The sequence below is a fragment of the Protopterus annectens genome, chromosome 12.part0, assembly GCF_019279795.1.
Source record: "Protopterus annectens isolate FY-2018-M chromosome 12.part0, PAN1.0, whole genome shotgun sequence".
Taxonomy (NCBI): Eukaryota; Metazoa; Chordata; order Ceratodontiformes; family Protopteridae; genus Protopterus; species Protopterus annectens.
Window position 1 is genome coordinate 413,882,408 of NC_056746.1, and position 20,813 is coordinate 413,903,220.

The 20,813-nt window shown below is 42.4% G+C and overlaps 1 protein-coding gene across 3 annotated transcripts in view; it reads left to right on the forward strand.

The window, feature by feature from the left end:
* Positions 1-20,813, forward strand: part of LOC122816618 (cytochrome P450 2K6-like) — a 659,285-nt gene that overhangs the window by 382,428 nt on the left and 256,044 nt on the right. The gene's annotated exons all lie outside the window — the stretch shown is intronic.

Consider the following 20,813-nt stretch of genomic DNA (forward strand, 5'->3'; position numbering starts at 1 on the left):
TCTGTAAGCTCTATTCTTAGGCTTAGGGCAGAAGGATACATGTAAATATTCATGTATTTATAGATAAAAAATGTTTTTAGACAGCTAATTTTATGCATGGAGATATATATATATATATATATATATATATATATATATATATAGGGTTTATCTACATGTCGCTGTTTTTGTATGAATTTATTTCTATATATTTGTTAATTTGTCATTGTATTGTTTATTTATATTAGTGACATTATAATATTTTATTTGTCTATGATGCTTGTTAACACCTGATTTTGTGCTATATCTCTTCAGGGATTATGTTCTTTTACAGGCATATACCTTTAAGTTAATTTGTATTTAGTATTAGGGAATTGGTGTGTTATTTAAGTTGGGTTAGAGGTTTATTTTTGTGTTTGTCTGTTATTCTGATGAAGTTTTTTATTATAAAAGACGAAAGTGCTCAATAAAGCACTATCTAGTGAATCCTGGTGTGCTTCATTCTTTTCGTTTACTTGGTTTGGGACTTTGTTCTGTATGCTCCACTTAATGAAATCCCAATCCCTCCGAGCTACACGCTCTAGGGACCTAAAACTTGTCACCATAATAAACAGAATATGCTGGAGGGATAGATTCCTGTCCCAGAGACTTCCCATACTCTGGAACAGACTACCTATGTGCTACCTAGCATTTCTCCCCGGGCCTCCGCTGAAAACAGGCTCTGTGGAACCTAGTCGGACTTTCCCTGTCAACAAATGATAAATAAAATAAAAATAAATAAATATGTATGTCAAACAGAGCTCCTCATTAGCACTCTTCAAGAAAAATCTTGATGATTGGATGGGAGATAGGAAAGTCACCCCTGGGAATCACTTCTGTGGCTCTGCTTAACAGGGGCACAGGAAAATTATTTTCTTGGGTGGCGAAAGCCAGGGTAGCTTTTTGGCTAGGCTTATATAGGCCCTAGGGCCAATAGCCTAGTACCTATCTACCTATGAACTTATGAAACTCTTAACCCAGGAGAGGGGGAAGGTACTGTACTCAGATCTACAGACTCTCAAACTTTCAGCATGGCTCATACACTAAAAACTAACAAGAAGTCACTGTTAAGTTAACAGGTCCTGGACATCATCAGAGAATAGAAGGCCCAGCACAAGAAAATCTTATGCAGGAAAATGGAAAAGATTCTGCTCTTGGAAACAATCAAAAGGGGTCAGTACCTCCCAGCCTTCCATCCCTCTCATCCCGGATTACTTAGCAGAGTTGCTCAATAGTGGCCTCTCCTTCTCCTCTATTAAAATCGATGCCTCGGCCATCTCTTCCCATTATGATTCAGACCCACCCCTCTTCTCTCACCCTTTGATTAAGCAATTCATCAGAGGGGCTTCTAATATCAGGCCTCCCAGATGACCTCCTACTCCACCCTGGGACCTGAATTATGTGTTAGAGAAACTAACCTTACCTCCTTTCAAACCTGCCGCTTCAACATAATTGAAATACCTCTCCTGGAAGACTGCCTTTCTACTAGTTATCACGTCATCCAGAATGGTCTCAGAACTTCAAGCTCTCATGGCTGTCGAGCCCTTCATAATTTTACATGCAGACAAGTCTCCCTGAGGACTAATCCCTCCTTTATGCCCAAGGTGGTATCTGATGTGACCCTTAACCAGGCCATACACCTTCCCACCTTCTTTCCCAACCCTCAAAACAAGGGAGAAATAATTATACACTCACTAGATGTGCACAGAAAACTCAGATATTATCTGGACCGCACTAAGCCATTCAGAAAAACTGACCAGCTTCTTGTAAGCTTTGCCTCAGGGGCGGAGGGGAAGCCCATCTCTAAACAAACCATTTCCAAATGGATTTCACACTGTATCCATTTTTGCTACAGACTGCATGGGAAACCCATCCCTAAGTCAATCCATGCCCACTCCAGTAGGGCAACCTCCACTTCCGCTGCCTTCCTCAGAGGAGTACCTACCAGGGACATATTGGAAGTGGACCCCTGGACCTCTGTCCATACCTTTACAAAGCATTACCACTTATCTCTCTTTAAGTCTAGGGCAGGGTTTGCCTCTGCAATTCTGCAGGGCCTCCTGACCCATACCTAGGACTGTACCTATCCTTCCACCCTTTACCTCAGCTTTGGGAATCCTCCCACAGGTGATAACTGCAACAGTGAAATACAAAGAAGATAGTACAGTTGTGCACACTTACCATAAATGTAGATGTTCGAGTGTATTCACTGTTGCAGTCTTGGTTTCCCTCCATCCCCCATATCACATCTTCGCCTATGGGGACACATGCTTCCCAAGGTGGCTCTTAGCCACCAGGACCACTTCTCTCTTTTCCCTTGTGCTTCTGACAGGTTAGGGCAAGAAAAACTGATGTAATGACATCGGCTGCCTTGCTTTATAGTACTGACGACCTGACGTCAGACTACAGACAACAGCAGCCGACATACAAAAACATTGACTCTGGTATTCGGGCCAGCCGAGGGCTACCACAGCAGGGATAACCTACAGGTGATGACTGCGACAGTGAATACACTCGAACATCTACATTTATGGTAACTGTACACAACTGTACTTTACTGCAATTGAGCTCAAAACCAGTTTGTTTTACATGAGAAGGGTTCTTTTTCACTTTGGTGGGAGCAGAGAGCTAAATTCAACCCATCCAAGGTGGGAACTATTGGTCGATATCAGGTCTGTATCACCACACTGAAACGCAAATTAACCGAATACATAAACATCGACACAAAAAGACCACTATACCAAAATTACGAATGGCCATTTCCGTGATTTTTTTCCTCGAAGAAAAAAATTGCTTGGCCATTATCGAGAATTTGCCCTTTTCTCAACTGTAGAGCGATCTCGGAGTTGGTATATTTAATTAGGGGTGGGGTGTGTGGGGGGGGTGAAGCTTAGGGGGGGGTGTGGGGGGGGTGAAGCCTCCCACTTGATTAGGGCTTAAGAGTTTGTTTTGGTGTTGGTTGGCCAGAGGTTTTTTTTCCTTGGGAAAAAAATTGCGGAAGTGGCCATTCGTAGTTTTGGTATATTGGTCTTTTTGTGTCGATGTTTATGTATTTGGTTAATTTGCATTTAGTTGTGCTGTTATTGACCCATCAATATCTTATTGTGTTCTTCTATGATTGGCCTGAGGGTTTAACTTTATACAAGTCTTTGATCCTGCTGATATAAAAGGATTACATTTTTATGAGACTGGGGGTCATTTATTCAGAGCTACTTTGTGCCTGACTTGGACAACTGTGACTACAAGACTTGGATTACCTCAAAAACACATCTGGACCTACAAAGCTTATATATTTTTTTACACTTGCTCTTTTTCAGTGATATTTAACACTGCTGTGCTGCATTTATTGAGATGGTTGAATTTTCACTGTTTTTCAGCCTGCACTTTTTAAAGAAACTCCCATCTATTTGTTAGTGTACTTCTCTTAGGTTGTTTTAACAGTATTCTGATATTTCCTAACCTCGTCTGATATTGCAAAAGCTGTTCTGAGTTTGCCAAACGTCTACTGAGTCTGCCAAAATATTTCTAAGTTTAGCAAAGTTTTTTGTGTGTTGTGAATATTTCTCAGGGTTAATGGACTTATTTCCAAGGATACTGCAGGAATTATGACCTCTATTGTAAAGCATTTGTTACTGCACCTGAACTCAAAACTAGTTTGTTTTACATTAGGAAAGTTCTTTGCACTCTGGTGGGAGCAGAGAGCTAAATTTAACCCATCCAAAGTAAGTCTTTCAACCTGTTGGTATAAAAGCCTCCTCACAAACACGTTCCCCATGCTTACATGTAAGAAAACCCTCTCCTGTTTGAAATCTGTATAGGAAATCCTCTCCATAGTCTCCCAATGTTCACAGCTGCTCAAAGAGCTGCCTGCTTGTGCATAGGGTGGTACCTCTGCAGGTCATCTAATAGTATTCTACTAAACACTCTCAATTTGAACTTTAAGTGACTTTCCCCTACTCCTTCCCATCTAGTAACTGAGTCTCTTTGCCTTGCATATCATAGACTAGATTCAGACATGCTAAATCTAGACTGTTTGCTATCACTGTGCTCTTAAACCAGCCATCTTACATTAAGAGGGCCTTCCTGCACCTTTGTGGCAGAAGTGTGTAGCTCAGGACCCATCTGAGTTGGGGATTGCTGGAGAAAGGCTCAGTTTGGAGTATTCCCATTGGTAGTTGTGTTAATAACTGTTTAAATTCACCTTTACATAAGCCTTGAATTTGCCCGTTGCTGAGCACTGACCAGTGGGGTTTAGCAGTTCCCTGTATAGGTGCAAATGCCTGGGAACATTATTTTCCCTAGAGATCTTCCAGTAGACCCCCCCCCCCAAGCTTCCTGCTGAGAAAAGGGCAATTCAGTTGCACTATAAGTAGCATTCTCACACTTATCATCAACAACCTACTATACACCCTCTGCCTTTGCTACTTCAGGTCAACCTAGCCCACTAGTTAAGCCAAAGTCCTAAGTCCAACTAGCCCACTTCTTTCCCAAATACCACATTCAGAAAAATCCTGCCACAGTGGATGAGCAGTTCTCATCAATTCTCCTGCCAGCCTGATTGATATGGGCATCTTGAGGCAATGTAGCAATTGCTTCTTGTATACTGACAACCATTTACTGCTTAAGCATACTAACACCCTATGTGAGAGATGCAAATACTCTGTGGAATTGGAGTTCAAGTAAAAAAAAAAAATAGACATCAAAAAGGTTGTCAGCACACACGCTTCACTTCACCTCTCATGCAAACTTCACCTCTCACACAAAATACTGTCACGACACATAAACCCACATAAGTGGAGGTACTCACTAAAAGCCTGTCAAATGAACAGAGACCTGTCAAACGCACAGTACCCACAGTCCCCACTAAACAGAAAGAAACCACTGCATATATCAACACACACACACGTGACTCAACAAATAAGCCCCCTAAAGCAAAGCACATCAAATGTCTTGGTGATAGGTGACTCCATAGTGAGACACATAGATGTCCCCCACACCAGACTGGACAAGGAGAAGGTCACAGTCTGCTGCCTGTCAGGTGACAGGATCCCACAAGTCATGCATGCACTTAGTCACTCAAGTACTGTTATGACTCTGTCATACTCCATATTGGAGTGAATTACTTGAGATGTACTTCTTTGGACTATATGAAGGGAGACATGATTGAATTCTCTGATTATGTGTCCCAGACAGGTATGTCACTAGCCCTAAGCAGTATCCTACCCTCACCCAGGATGATGCCACAATATAAACAAAAAATGATTGACTTCAACAATTGGCTTAGCTTCTGAAGTCAGTCTAGGGGGATCCAATATCTGTCAGCCTGGGAGGATATGGTAGACAGATGTCATTTCTTTGCTAGAGATGGTCTGCACCTTTCCCCCTAAACTGTTGGATACTGGCAAAGGCCCTTGCCTCCCCCATACTGCCTTTTTTAGGCAATGTCCAAACAACAAATTTTCTATATATAATTGAGACAAACTCATAATCATGGTGCTTAATGCTAGGGGTTTAAATACAAAACTGCAACTCTTTGGAAGCACTCCTCACCTTGGAGGACGCTGACATCTGTGTAGTTACTGAGACATGGTTCAAGGCCACTAAGAGCACCTCATCCATGCAAGGCTACAATGCCTACCACACACTCAGACCTCAAAGTGAGTGTGACGGAACCAAAGATGGAGGTGTACCTATCTTCATTAAAACGAAATACACTCTGAGACTTTTCAAACAGCATGATATACTTCAAGACTGGTGAAAGAGTATGACTCTTTCGAACTACTCCATCTCCAATTAACTATTGGGAAAGTACCATACCACAGTATTGCTACTTATAGATCCCCCACCATGAACCAGGATAAGCACACCACCTACCTCTCTATTTACTGGAATCCCTCACCATACAGCCCAACACCTTAAGTCATGGGAGATTTCAGCTATCCTTCCATAGACTGGGTGACATATATGAACAAAAACACGCTTGTGCAGAGGTTCTTGGACTTTGTTAACACAAATGCTCTGGAACATATAGTCTGCACCCCCACTAGGGACACTAATGTTCTGGACATAGTACTCAACAACATGGGGAGGGGTCACTGTACTTCCCCATATGTGATACCCTCCCTGGTTAGGTCAGACCACAAATCAGTTTTGTTTAACTACTGGAACCGACACCCTCACAGGAATAAAAATTATAAAAAGCTTCACCAAGCTAACTACACTATACTAAGCTATGGTATAAAAAGCTTCATACCACCCACAATTGCAGACATCAGTGATCAATGATCACTATGCAAAAGTGTATACAAATGCCCTATACAAACACTTAAGTGACTGCATAAGCTCTGTTGTACCTGACTGGATCAGAACCAGGTAATCCCGTAAAAAAGAGCCCCTGTGGTGAATTTCAAGTATAAACAGATTATATAACAAGAGGAAGAAACTGTTGCCCAAAAACAAGAGGGATATCATTCTGCAGAGGAAGAGTTCACTCTTAAGCCTAAACAAGAAAATCTGAAATCTTCTAAAGTTCTAAAGCAAATTATGAAACTAAAATCACATCCCCAGCCAATGATAATCATAAAGCATTCTTTAACTGTGACCGAAGTCTGAAAGGGAATGCCCAGCTATGTGCCAAACTGGTTGTAGATGGGATCACTCATACTGCACCTGAATATATCTCCAACTGACTAGCTGACCAATTCAGCCCAAACCTCACCCCCCTATCCCCACCTACCATATCCCAAATCATACCTGACACCAGCCCTCTGCCTAGTATCTGTAGAGAACAGGTAATCTCTGCAGTAGCCAAGGCCAAAAATATGGCCTCGGTGGAACCAGATAATATCCCATGTTGTTTACTAAATCTAGAACAAGACCTAGTGGACCCATTTGGTACTCTTTTTAATCATAGCTTGAGAACTGGCTATGTTCCTGCAGAATAGGGAACAGCAACAGTAATCCCCCTGCACAAAGTGGGGTCATTAACTGACCCTGGGAACTACAGATTCATAACTCTAACCAGCCTTATCTGCAAGGCCATGGAAAGAGTTATCATGAACCTTATCAACAAAGACATAGGCAACCTCCAAATGCCAGACCCAACCCCGTTTAGCTTTGTTAAGGGTAGATCATGCTTATTAAACCCAGTAGATTTCTTTAAGAATGTCACTAAAGCCATGGATGAAGGTAAGACAGTGCACACAGCCTATCACGACCTTGCCAAGGCTTTTGACACAATTCCCCACTCTGGCATCATTGAGAAACTCTCCAGCTAGAAATATTGACAGCATCCACCCCCCCCCCCCCCAGAGTTCCAACCCATGGTGCTAGACTTGGGAACACAGGCTGATAGCAATCTGAACTTTGGCCACCAAGTTTCCACAGTGGTAAGGAAGGCCTTCTAAATAGCGTACCTCATAAGCAAGCGCATAGCATCCATGTCAAGGGATGTTATAACTCCAGTGTACTTGACCCACATCACACCACTAACAGAGTATAATGCACCCTTTAGCATGTACCTCACCAGATACCTTCAGCAGCTGGAGAGACCTCAGAGGTTTCTCACTAAAAAAATACAGACACTCCAAACCATGACCTACATGGACAGGCTGACAGCCCTGTCCCTTTACTCTGTATCTTATAGGCTGCTGAGATGTGACTTGTGTCTGGTCTATAGGGCAATCTCCAACCCTGCCCTAATGGAAATGTGCACATCTGCAAGTCAAATGGGACAAGAGTCACTCACTCTAGGGATTTCAACCTAGCTTGTAACATTAACAGAATATGCTGGAGAGATGGATATGTCTCCCAGAGACTGCTGCTTCTCTGTATAGACTTCATATTCACATGAAACAGAGCTCCTTACTGACTCTATTCAGATGCAACCTAGATAACTTGATGGAAAACTACAAATTCGTACCTGGGGTGGGACTATGTCACTCATGGACAGGGGTAGCCAGTTTTGATCACAGACCCACTCTGTTCATAAACTTGTTCTGCGAACTACCCAAAAAGAACAAATGGTGATACTTTGGATTAACATGGGTAGGCTTGTAAAGGCTCTAGAGCCACTAGTCTAGTAACCTCTTATGAACCTATGAACCTAAACTGGCCGCAGTGTGATCAAGTTGTCTGTTCATGAAAATTAAGGGGCGCGCTAGATGAGCACAAATCAGCAAGTGTGATGCCTCTGTTCAAGCAAGAACTTGAGGTCACCTAAGCATTTATTTTTAATTTGTTCATCAGTGATAAGGTAAACTCAGGATGCATAATTGTCTCTTTTCAGCAATAATCGAGGAGCACTTTCTTGTTAATTATATTACTGGAAAACTGAATAAAAGCCAAGCAGAGAGTGAGGGACTCAAACACAGAACTACAGGATGAAGGTCGTCGTTATCAGCTGCTAAACTTAACTTCTGCCCTAAACTGGCAGACAGAAGGGTTTACTTGTTCACAGATGACACCAAAATAACATCTGAGAAATTGTTTAATAATCCAAACCATTTTTTAAGGAATGAAATATGAACATGAAGCCTAACACTATATTACTTTAAAGTCACATGTGAATGATTAAGAAAGAAACTCAGAGTTACACATGAAGTAGAACAAAAGAATTGCACCAACTTTGTATATTTAAAGGTGTCCTGAAAACACAATAAAGAAAAGGGAAAGATGATGCAGTAGAAAGCTGTATTAATTTAATAGCAGAAGACAGCAGAGTGACAGAAGATCTGAATCTAAAAGAAATAAAGACAGAAAACAATAAATAAATAAATAAATAATCCAGTACATCAACAGGTAAATCAAAATTTCAGGGGAGACTAATGGCACAGGTTAGACAACTGTGCTCTATATACTGAAAAATTAACCAAGAAAAAAAATACAAAAACTACAAAGCTGAAATTACATTTTTACAGAAACAGTAACTATGAGTTAAATAATTCCACAATTTTTTCAGAAAAGATTGGCTGAAACTTCATGAAAATCTCACTAGGAAATATTTATTTATGTTTTCTGCCTGGAATGCTCATCTGGGAGGTCAATTTTCAGTGGATTCCCAAATGAAATAGCCCAATCTCTCCAGCCTAGTCCATTGAGCAGCCAGCATCTCCATCACCAGGACCAGAGATGCATAGCCAGGACACGAACTGCCAGCAGGACTCAGATTATGAAGGGGACAATAGATGAGGGTTTGGATCTTAAACACATACCTCACAGTGATTGAAAGCTATTGAAGATCCCACAAAATGAGAGTTATAAGAAAGTTATAAGTTATAAGAAGCAACAGTTAATAGTTAAGCAGCAGAATTTTACTCCTGTTGCAGAAATGACAAATTATCATCCTTAAGCCTGAGGTATGGGGTATTACAGTAATCCAGACAAGAAAGAACCAATACAATTACCATGTGGCCAGATCTGAAGATTGTATAAAATAATTCATCTGGGTGATATTCTGCATATAGAAATAGGACTACAGGTAACTGTAACAAAACCGTGAGAACAAAGCCCAAAGGTCAGAGAAAAGATGTGTGTCCAAAGTATGACTGAAATGATAAATTGCCATGTGAATGTTTGCTTGTTAAGGCTAAAATCATAAATAATGTGTACTAAGTTCATATGAATGAACTGCTCAATTCACTAAGGAGCGATTGAGCAAATTATAAAAGTTCTGCAAATATTGTGACACCATTAATAGATAAGTTATATTATCCATGTCCGAAATATATGCTGTACGCTTTGTTCCACCTGTTTTAGTATATAAATATGCAATGCGTGTTTTTCAGGGTTGATACAATTATGAGCAGCTGTACAATAATGGTAGCTTCTTCTTCTTTCGGCTTTTCCCAGTTAGGAGTCGCCACAGCGGATCAACTGTCCGCTCATGATTGGCAGCGGAGTTTTACAGTGTCGAGTTGCCAGCCCAGCGCCCAACCTTCCACAGAAGGCACACATATACACACTCATACCTAGGGCCAATTTGGAGTGTCCAATCCACTTACAGCATGTCTTTGGGATGTGGGAGGAAACCGGAGCACCCGGACGAAACACATGCGACCACAGGGAGGACATGCAGACTCAGCGCAGAAGGCACCCCAGCGGAGGATCGAACCGGAGAATCTCTTGCTGTGAGGTGGCAACACTAACCGCTGCACCACCGCGGCTGCCGAGCTGTACAATAATGGTAGATAATTTGCTTTAATATGCAGAATGATAGTGAATGTGCTTTAATATGATAGCATTTATGCATTTGATTATAATAAGCAAATACATACATGTTCTACACATTAAAAATGTATTTCATCAGCTTGAAGCTTTTGATTTTTATTTTAGTTCAAACATGATTAAAGCAGTCCTCACCTGCATCTGACACTGACTCACCTGGCCTCTACCTCTTACTATTGTTACTCAAGTAGTTCTGCTCTGCCTGCTTCTCTCTCAACACTTTGAAACATTTAAAGGTCAAACCAATTTACACTTTAGTTTTTGTGGGCTACTGAAGTACTCGCCAGCATATCAGCATAGCTTGGGGCACTATCATCTGTACAGCGATGTTGACCACTCCTAAGGGCATCGTGTTAATGTCAACAATTTAGAAATGATGTTTCCTCCAGAGGATTTGTAATGATGTTGATAACATGACAGTGAAATCTGCACAAAGTTTCCATGGTGAAAAGCTGTCAACCAAATTAAATACAAGTGTTTTGAAGTGAATTCTGGACCACCAGAAAGGCAAATGATTTTCTGGAAAGTCCTGAAACATATGGGTAGGTGGCAACATTAACTGTAGAAAGGTAACACCTCTATTTATCCAGGTTAATGCAGTGTGGAACATTAACAGGCTAGCATTAGAAAAGTAGTCAGAAGAGTAAGCACTGAATTGATGCCATCAAGCCATAATGTGATAGCTGTGTCAGGAGACCGTGGAAGTTCAGTGCATCCCAATAGAATAGTAACCATGTCCAATCCTATGTATGCATTCCGTTTTATAAACAAAATTATGTACACTGATGAGCACTGTGACCAACAGTGAAGTTATAACGAAAAAAGACCCAGACCAAAATGGCAAAATGAAGAGATATGCATGAATCCAAAAGATAAGCAAGAAGGCATAATTTCTAGAAGGGGAAGTTTGTTGCTGAAACATGTCAAGCAGAACAAATATGCACTCCTGTATAAATATGAACTATACTATGCACATGATAGAAAAGGGTGCACAGGTATAACTAATGGGAAACACCGATTAACTAGACACTTTCTTAAGGCATACAATGAATATCTGTATAATTCTGTATCTGCTACAAGGATCAAACATGATAATAACTTACCTGAAAGAACGATGAAAGACTATTGCCAAAACAGTCTGAAAAAGAAGAATCTTGCTTATCTTTAAGGACTATCTTATAAAATAACATAAACATTTATCAAACATGATAATAACTTACCTGAAAGAACGATGAAAGACTATTGCCAAAACAGTCTGAAAAAGAAGAATCTTGCTTATCTTTAAGGACTATCTTATAAAATAACATAAACATTTATTGCCTTATGTAATTTAATGCATTTTATTTCACATCAAAAATAAACACATTTGAGGAATTCTTAAAGAGAATGTTGTACTTCTTTATTGAAGAATATAGCTGGATGTTATTTACATAAAAATGAAATGTATTTTCTTTTTCTTCAGAAAGACGTGGGTGATATGATGGTGTGGAAGCCCAGTAAGGAGTAATAATAAATAAGAAGAGAAGAGCTGATCACAAGTTGTAGTGAAACAAATTAAGTTTGGAGGTACTGGTAGTGTGGAAGCCTGACTGACTACCATTGAGCTTCCAGTTGGTGCTGGACTTACCACCTTTTCAGATGCCCATAAAGGGACAGTTATTATAGAAACATGAGATTGTGCATAATAAACTGCACCAGCAATCAGTTCAAAGAATTAGGAGGTATTTAGAAATGCACTGTGCTTCTGCAAAGAGCTAAACACTATGATTCTAGTTTTTTTTTATTTTCACTAGTTGACCAGGGTATGGCTAAATCTTCATTTCAAATACATGCTTGGTCAGGAAATGTGTACTTAAGATACAGATCTAGTCACATTATATTCATCTAGTCTTAAAAAAAATGCAGGATCTTGATACTTACACCCTGCAGAAACATTACTAAATATCCCCACTTTGATATTAGTGATAAAATAGAAAATTAGAGCTATAAGATTTTAGTTGTTTCTCTTGTATAATATTATATTATATGATAATCTGTTGAAATACAAATTTCTACAACAGTTAGAATAAAGGAAGACATACCCCAGGATTCAGAAAGCTCTGCACGGTCTGCAGGAATAGTGCAAGAGCTGCTGTAGGCAATATGGCTGACGTGCGATCCAGGAATGAGCTCCCAGGACATGCACGAGCGCTCTTTCACTATTCCTGCATGGACACAGCCCCTGTATACTAATTACCTCATTTGCTGGTATAAACCATGCAAATGAGGTGAATTAACGATTCAGGAAGCAGGCAGGCATCCATGCAGGAATAGTGTAGACTGCAGAAATGTATTCAACCAGTAGCTGAATACATTTCTGAAAACTACAAAACGGAGGCATGGCAGCTCGTAAAAAAACATGTATTATAAGGGTTAGGCATGCCAGTGGCCAAATATATGGTCATAGGCATGAAAACTAGTTTCAAAATTATAAAAAATAACTTATTTTTGGTCGATTTCGACTGTTTAAGCATAGGGCAGTAGTGTGCAGATGGGATCGGCCTGAAAATAAGAAAAAAAGCTGGAAATAAGCTTTTAAACCAAAATCATCATTTTGCTGTAATAGTCAATGTCATGCATAACACAAGACCATGGAATAGTGGTTGCTAAGGGGGAAGGCTGAGTGTTGGTTTTGTAACCATGCATTAGCAGTCAGTTCTATGCAAATGAGGGGAATGATACTGAATTACAGATTTCCCCTCAGTGCTAGCTTGCACCCAAATGTGTAGTTGCAATAACACCATAGTCCAAGCCTAAGAGCTAGATGACCTCATGAGGGAGAATGTCATGACTGTTGTAAGCTTATTGGAGCACAGTGGTCCATGTTTGCCCTTAACTAAGCACAGCTAAGGAAGGGTGTGTGTCTAAAGCTGCCTAGCAGTATTTACATTGCCTAAATGGGTGCACATGCCGCACAGCGGGTTTTAAACAAAAAAAAAAAAAAGGAAATAGCAGCTCTGTTCACACCTGAGCACTGGGTTTGTGCGGTGTGCCTTGGGGCTTAAACAAGAAGACAATGGGAAGGGAAAACAGCAGTAGGAAGGTAATCCAGGAGAACTAGCATAGCTAGCAGGTGAAATGTATCAGAATCAGCAAATTACACAGGCAGCAGCCCAGCCCAGCCCAGCACACTACTATAAACTATGCAAACACCTTTCACTCTGATTTTTCCCACAAACTCTACACCACCAGTGTACACAAATGGGGAAATTTTACCTAACAAAACCAACAAAATGATAGGGGCTGCTGTCGCTCTCATAAATCAATATGTGGAAGAGGCTGAGGGTGGTGAGGATGAGAATTCTGATGACTAACCTACAGTGAGTAGAAAGAGAAGAGTGTACAGACCCAGGGTAACCTACCAGGGGCTACATGAGCTGAAGATAGTGGAGCGCTATAGGGTGGACAGGGACCTCCTACAGCAAATTGTTGAGCTGTGCCGGCCATGCCTCACACACAGAACCAACAGAGGGGAACCCATCCCAGTGGATACCAAGGTATGTGTAGGCTTAAGAATACTAGCCACAGGTACCTTCCAAATGCCAGCTGGGGATATCTTGGGGATCTCACAGGCATCAGCATCCAGGCTACTCCACCCGTTCCTGGATGCCATGTCAGCACAAGCCGGTGAGCACATATATTTCCACAACACCCATGAGGCGTTGACAAGCAATATTCATCTCTTCCACCAAATAGCAGAATACCCTGAGGTTGTGGGTGCTATAGACTGCACGCACATACACATCAAAGCACCACCCGGCGAGCAGGGTAGGGTGTACATAAACCGCAAGGGCTTCCCCTCCATCAACTGCTAGGTCATGTGCGATGCCCAGGGCATTATAATGAATGTGTGTGCTGGTAGCCCTGGAAGCTATCATGACTCCCACATCTGGCATATGATGCAGCTGTACCAGAGATTTGCCAGTGGGGACATCCCATATGGCCACTTAGTGGGGGATGCTGGCTATGCACTGGAGCCTTGGCTGATGACACCCATCAGAAATGCACACACACCTGAACAAGAACTCCATAATGAGGCTCACGTACAAACCAGAATCATAATAGAGCATGTGTTTGGGATGCTCAAGTCACGATTCCGGTGCCTGGACATATCCGGTGGAGCCTTGCAGTACTCTCCAGCTACATGTACCCAAATTTTCATTGTATGTGCCATGCTACATAATATCCTGTGGAAACAGCTGCAGCAGGAACAGCACAGTGCAGGGCCACACAGGCCCCCACCATTGCCAAGGCCAGCACATGCACAGACTGACTCAGAGGAGGAACAACCTGAGCCTGCCCTGTAAGCAGAAGGAGGCATGCCCAGTATGCCCAGGCTTTAGCAAAGAGGCAATGCATAGCACATACACTGACACAGTAAGAACCCAGGGAATGACCCCTCTCTCTGACTCGCACATACAGTAAAAGGGATGCCAAACATGACACTACCTGTGCTTTACCATGTGTAAAGGAGTGTGCTATGTGCATCCGACATAGTCAGCCCTCCAGCACCATCCTCAGTCCTGGCACAGCCGCAAGGTAAGTCACTCTCCCTATCAATTGCTGCATGGAGTAGTATGTTCTGCTACTTGTATCTATGGTACGGATGTGAGCATGCAAGGGAATCGGGTGGCTAAATGGGATGGCAGCAGATAGTAGACACCTATATGGGCAACATGAAATCCATAACAAATACTGGTGTCAGCATAGTAGGCAGTACTAGACAAGGTGACAAATCCCACTGCAGGACATGTGGTGGCCCAAATGTGTGTCCATAGGACACACACATGCATGTCAGTGAGGCTCACATAGCCAACAACAGTCTCAGCCAGCAGAACAGGTGTAGATGACCACAAAGAAAGGTTGTGCTAAGGCCTCTGATTGATGGCAATGGAGAACAGCCCCCCTCCAGACCTACACAGACTACAACAGGTCAGGCAGCTGGATGTTAGTTATAAAGGGTAAGAAGTCTGAAACTGAAATGTAGGTCAATAAAATTTAAGAGCTATACACCACTAATATGCCTCTACTCTGCATGATAGGTTAGAATACAGAATGAAATGGAAGCCAACAGAGTACTTGAAATACCAGTACAGTCATAGCAAATGTTTACAGTTGTCAGGTGTGCCCCCCCCCCACAATCCTACATAGAAATGTAGTAACATGCACATATGGGTATAATAACAGTGGAGCACAGATTACCTGAGCTGGCCAAATTAGCAGGATAGATTGTTGCATGTGTACAATATGTAGGGCTCTATGCATTAGGTTGTTTTGTATTGTATATTGTGTGGAAGTGGTCAGCATGTAGGCGTGGAGGGTTGTGTCCCGGTGGCCTATGGCCAGTACTGTTGATGACAGAGCCAAGTTCTGACAGCTGCAGTGCCAAACACAATGCATCCCAGCAAGACCCAATCCAGCAGTAATCCATACTAATGATTCAGATGTAACATCTGTCACCGTCTGAAAGATGCACATGCCATGAATGTGGGCCCAGACATACACACAGTACACAGGTGGAAATACCCTAGACAGAGTATATAAAATGTAACTGTCAGCTGCACAAACCTTTGGAATTGTACATACAGGTTAGCAGCACATTAGCTGTCTGTGTAGTATAGAATACTGATATAGTCTGGCCAAACACTGACAAGACCACAAAAGGCACAGTTATGAAGTATTGAGAAACTGCTGATGTCCCCACACAAGCCAGCATAAGGGGAATGCCCATGTATATCTGTGAGTCAGCTGCAAGAAGCTTCCATAGCACACATGCACTCAGCTCACCCCACCATCAGCCACGGGTTCATCACAGGTCATATCCCTACTGTTGGGAATGAGTACAGTATGACCCCCACCCCCACAGAAACTATTGCCATTAACACCTTGCACACCTACTCTGTCACCCCAGGGGAATCCAGTGGCTTGCAGCTCGGGGCTGTAGGAGTGACAGAATGCACTGGCCTGCTACAGATGGCCTGCATCACTACCAAATGCCCTACAGTCCTCTGTCAAAGGCCTGTGCCTCACCCATACTGCCAATGTATGTTATCTCATGGAGTCCCAAATAACGACATAACACATTCCACAGAACACAAATGCAGGGCCATGTCGACAAATCCCAGTAGCATGCCCACCATGTCCTACTGTATGAACTGTAGACCAACTCCTAAATACCACAGGGATGAAGGGATAACTGTAGGGATACTTATCAGATATCGCTTGCATAATGTTAAGAAGAGGGTAGAATAACAGAGGGGGGAGGGTAGAACCTTGGATGCCATGGAGTGTGTGAAGTCTGAAACTCTGGTGTGTGCTCATACTATCCCTGCCTGCAAACCCAGGAATAGGTGGCTACAAACCTGCTGATAAACCAAAATGTGAAGGGGAACTGACCAGATATATGAGCCCTGTCTCTGGGTAATCTGTGTGAATCTGTACAGCTCAGAGATATGGCCATTCTGTCATGTCGATAGATGTACAAGCAGGAGATCCTCAGCCAGCACAGTACCAAGGTGCTGGACCATTTACACAGACCCATCAGCAAGTGTCTGCAGCTCCCCTTCCAGAATGACATGAGTGTGCAAGAATATGTAGGCTGCAGACCACAATACTGGACACAGCTTCCTTCATCTTGTATTCCCCAGGAAATTACTGTGAACAAATAAGAATATCAGTCAGTAATTGATGACATAATGCATCACAGTGTAAAACAGTACATATGTCTGAATATCTCTGCTAACACCAAAACCATGTAGCAAAGCAGCGCAGACACGATTAGTTGCAGTATCCCACTATCCTTTGCCCATTGTGACTCCATATTGGCAACCTATCTACAGATGTCCTGCAGAAACAGGTTGTTAGCTGTAGGTGTAGAACACAAATGCCTGCACTGGAGTACAACCTACCTGTAATGGATTCACACATTCAATACAAAAGGTTATACTGGGCATGCTCCTACACTTAGAGAAATGAAGCCCATGTCTGACAACAACAGTGGACTATACATATCTATCAGTCGTAGATTTCTGTGCACATACACCACATTGCACACCATTCATGCTTTGCACACACATTGGATAGGAATGCACACGTATATCCAAGGACAACACACTATAATAGGTCAAACATACACAAACAGAGATGTGGGGAAGAGAGAGACAGATAGAAACAAAGAGCTTCCCATCATGAGGCCTGTCCCACCCAGCACACATCCAATTGGCCAGTATCACATGATGTGACAATGTCTATCACTATAGACATTTGCTTCTGGTAGCCCTCAGCACTATAGTGACTGTGGTGCTTGTGATAACTGTGTAACATGACAGTATAAGTCATTATTCATCTAGCAGTCGTATACACAGTTCTGTCAAATGTAAAGTTGTGTGTGACTGTGTGTTGTATGTGTGTTTCCAGAGGAATGGTTTATGGCCCATTCACACACACTGCACTCCCCATTGCCCTAGTTTAGCTAGCCTGCTGATGTTAGTCACCTTGAAATACCCCTTTGGATAAAGATCATCTGTATAAGCTATGTGGTGTGTGCAATAACTGTGTGATGCTATAGTGTGACATACTAGTTGGGTAGGAGTTCTAATCCTAGACATGGCAACTGTGGAACTGTTTGTGTGTGTGTAGGGATTAATGATTTTGAAGACATTCACAGACACTACACCTCCCATTGCCCTACTTTAGCAAGCCTGCTGATGTCATTCACCTTGAAATATCCCTTTGGACAAGGGTTAGCCTTATAAGCTCCATGGTGTGTGCAGTAACTGTGTAATGCTATAGTGTAACATACTAGTTAGGTAGGAGTTTTTATCCCAGCCATGGCAATTGTGAAACTGTGTGTGTTGGGATCAATGATTTTGAGGCCATTCACAGACACTACACCTCCCATTTCCCTACTTTAGCAAGCCTGCTGATGTTATTCACCTTGAAATACCTCTTTGGACAAGAACCAGGCCTATAAGATCCGTGGGGCTTATGATAGCTGCGTAATGCTGTAGTGTAACCTACCAGTTAGGTAGGAGTTCTAATCCCAGACATGGAAACTGTATGTGTAGAAATCAATGATTTTGAGGCCATTCACAGACACTACACCTTCCATTGCCCTACTTTAGCAAGCCTGCTGATGTCATTCACCTTGAAACACCCCTTTGGAGAAGGGCTAGCCCTATAAGCTCTGTGGTGCATGCGATAACTGTGTAATGCTATAGTGTAACATACTAGTTGGGTAGGAGTTTTAATCCCAGACAGTGAAACTGTGTGTGTAAAGGCAGTAATGCATTTGAGGCCATTCACAGTCACTACACCTCCCATTGCCCTATTTTAGCAAGCTTGCTGATGTCATTCACCTTGAAATACCTCCTTGGACAAAATTCAGCCCTGTAAGCTCCATGGCGTGTGCAATAACTGTGTAATGCTACAGTGTGATGTGCTAGTTAGATATGAGTTGTAATCCCCAACATAGCAACTGTGAAACTCTGTGTGTGTAGAGAGTAATGCTTTTGAGGCCATTCACAGTCACTACACCTCCCATTGCCCTACTTTAGCAAGCCTGCTGATGTCAGTCACTTTGAAATACCTCGCTGGACAAGATTCAGCTCTGTAAGCTCTGTGGCGCATGCAGTAATTGCGTAGTGCTGTAGTATGATATACTAGTTAGGTAGGAGTTCTAATCCCAGACATGGCAACTGTGAAACTGTGTGTGTGTAGAGAGAGTAATGCTTTTGAGGCCATTCACAGTCACTACACCTCCCACTGCCATACTTTAACCAGCCTGCTAATATCAGTCAACTTGAAATACCTCCTTGGACATGATTTAGCCCTGTAAGCTCCATGGCGCGCGCAATAACTGTGTAATGATATAGTGTGATGTTTTAGGTAGGAGTTCTAATCCCAGACATAGCAACTGTGTGTGTGTGTATACAGAGCAATGCTTTTGAGGCCATTCACAGACAGTACACCTCCCATTGCCCTACTTTAGCAAGCCTGCTGATGTCATCTACCTTGAAATACACCTTTGGAGAAGGGCTAACACTATAAGCTCCGTGCTGTGTGCCATAAATGCTGACAGTGTAGTAGCAGTAACTACACAGCTATGGGTTTGAATCTCATCTGTGGCAAGTGTTTGTCTGTGTACCTGAAAGATTTTGTCCCCATTTATAGCCAGTACACATCTCAGAGCCTGACATTAGCAGTCCTGCAGGTACCATCCACCTTACAAGTATCTGTTGCAAAGCCTAAACCATGTCAGGTTAGTGGTACATGTGGTAAATGTGTAACATAATGGTCTGGAAAGGTTGTTAGATAGAGGTTTGAACCGCATCCCTGGCAAATGTAAATGTGTGATTAGGATGAAATTATTTTTGGGATCTCTCACCCACTACATCACCCAGTGCCAGTATTTACAAGGGCTGGTGATGTTCCACACCTTAGAAGTACCTTGGGACAGCATCCATCCAATAGGCGCTGTGATACATGTGATAAATGTGGTACACTGTAGTAGCAATACATAGCTAGGTAGCGGTTTGAATGTCAGTACTATCAAGTGTGTGTGTGTGTCATCAGTATCCTGTGTGGAGGTTGCTTTGATTGTGTAATGATAGGATGCATTGTGGGGTGGGTTTTGCTAAATTATTATGTTGAGAACCTACTACATGTCACAATGTCCACCTTACAAGTACAACAGATGTCAAACAGCAGGGAGGCTTGTGTAGACAATCCATAGCCCTACATGTGACATTATGGATCAGTGGACAATATAGGCAACCATTGTATTACTCAGAGAACACTCTCCACCCATGTCTCATACACAAACACACTTGGCTAGGCAACAAACACTATATTGGTAGTTCCCTGCATATTGCCCACAGATAGTAACCACAGTGTGATTGCAGTGGACTACATGCCTGTTGACCACAACACTGCCACTGACATCAGAATGTACTGTAATGAGTAACATCTCCTGACTGTGTGTTATGCAGCAAGTAAAAGGACATGGCACCCTGTTCCATCCCTACAATAGGCAAATAAATGCTTACAGTGGTCCTTTGATGTGTTTCCCACTGGACGCCTGCAACAAGTGTAGAGTCTGCAAATGTAACCCACAAAGGCAATACCATGTATTATATACATGCCCTGTATGGACAGATGCCACTAACTCCACTGAATACCTATATCATGCTGTCAATGTAGGTGCAGGCATGACCTCAGTTCCATAGCCAGGTCTCACCACATGAGGTCAGGAATGCCACATCAGATGATAACAATATGTCCACACAACATGCCCCAGAGCCCTCAAGTACACTCCCACACATCACAGAACATACATGTGGGACATGTGCACAACCCAGACACTGTCCATGTTTGGAATATAGATCACATACATGGCAAGCATTGCACAGCACTGGCCACCCACAATAGTAACCCAGATGAGTGGATGGTGAATACAATACCCACCTGAGTGGGCCAATCCAGGGACTACACCCTTGAGCCACACTGGACACCATTGTCATGTGGCCTGATAT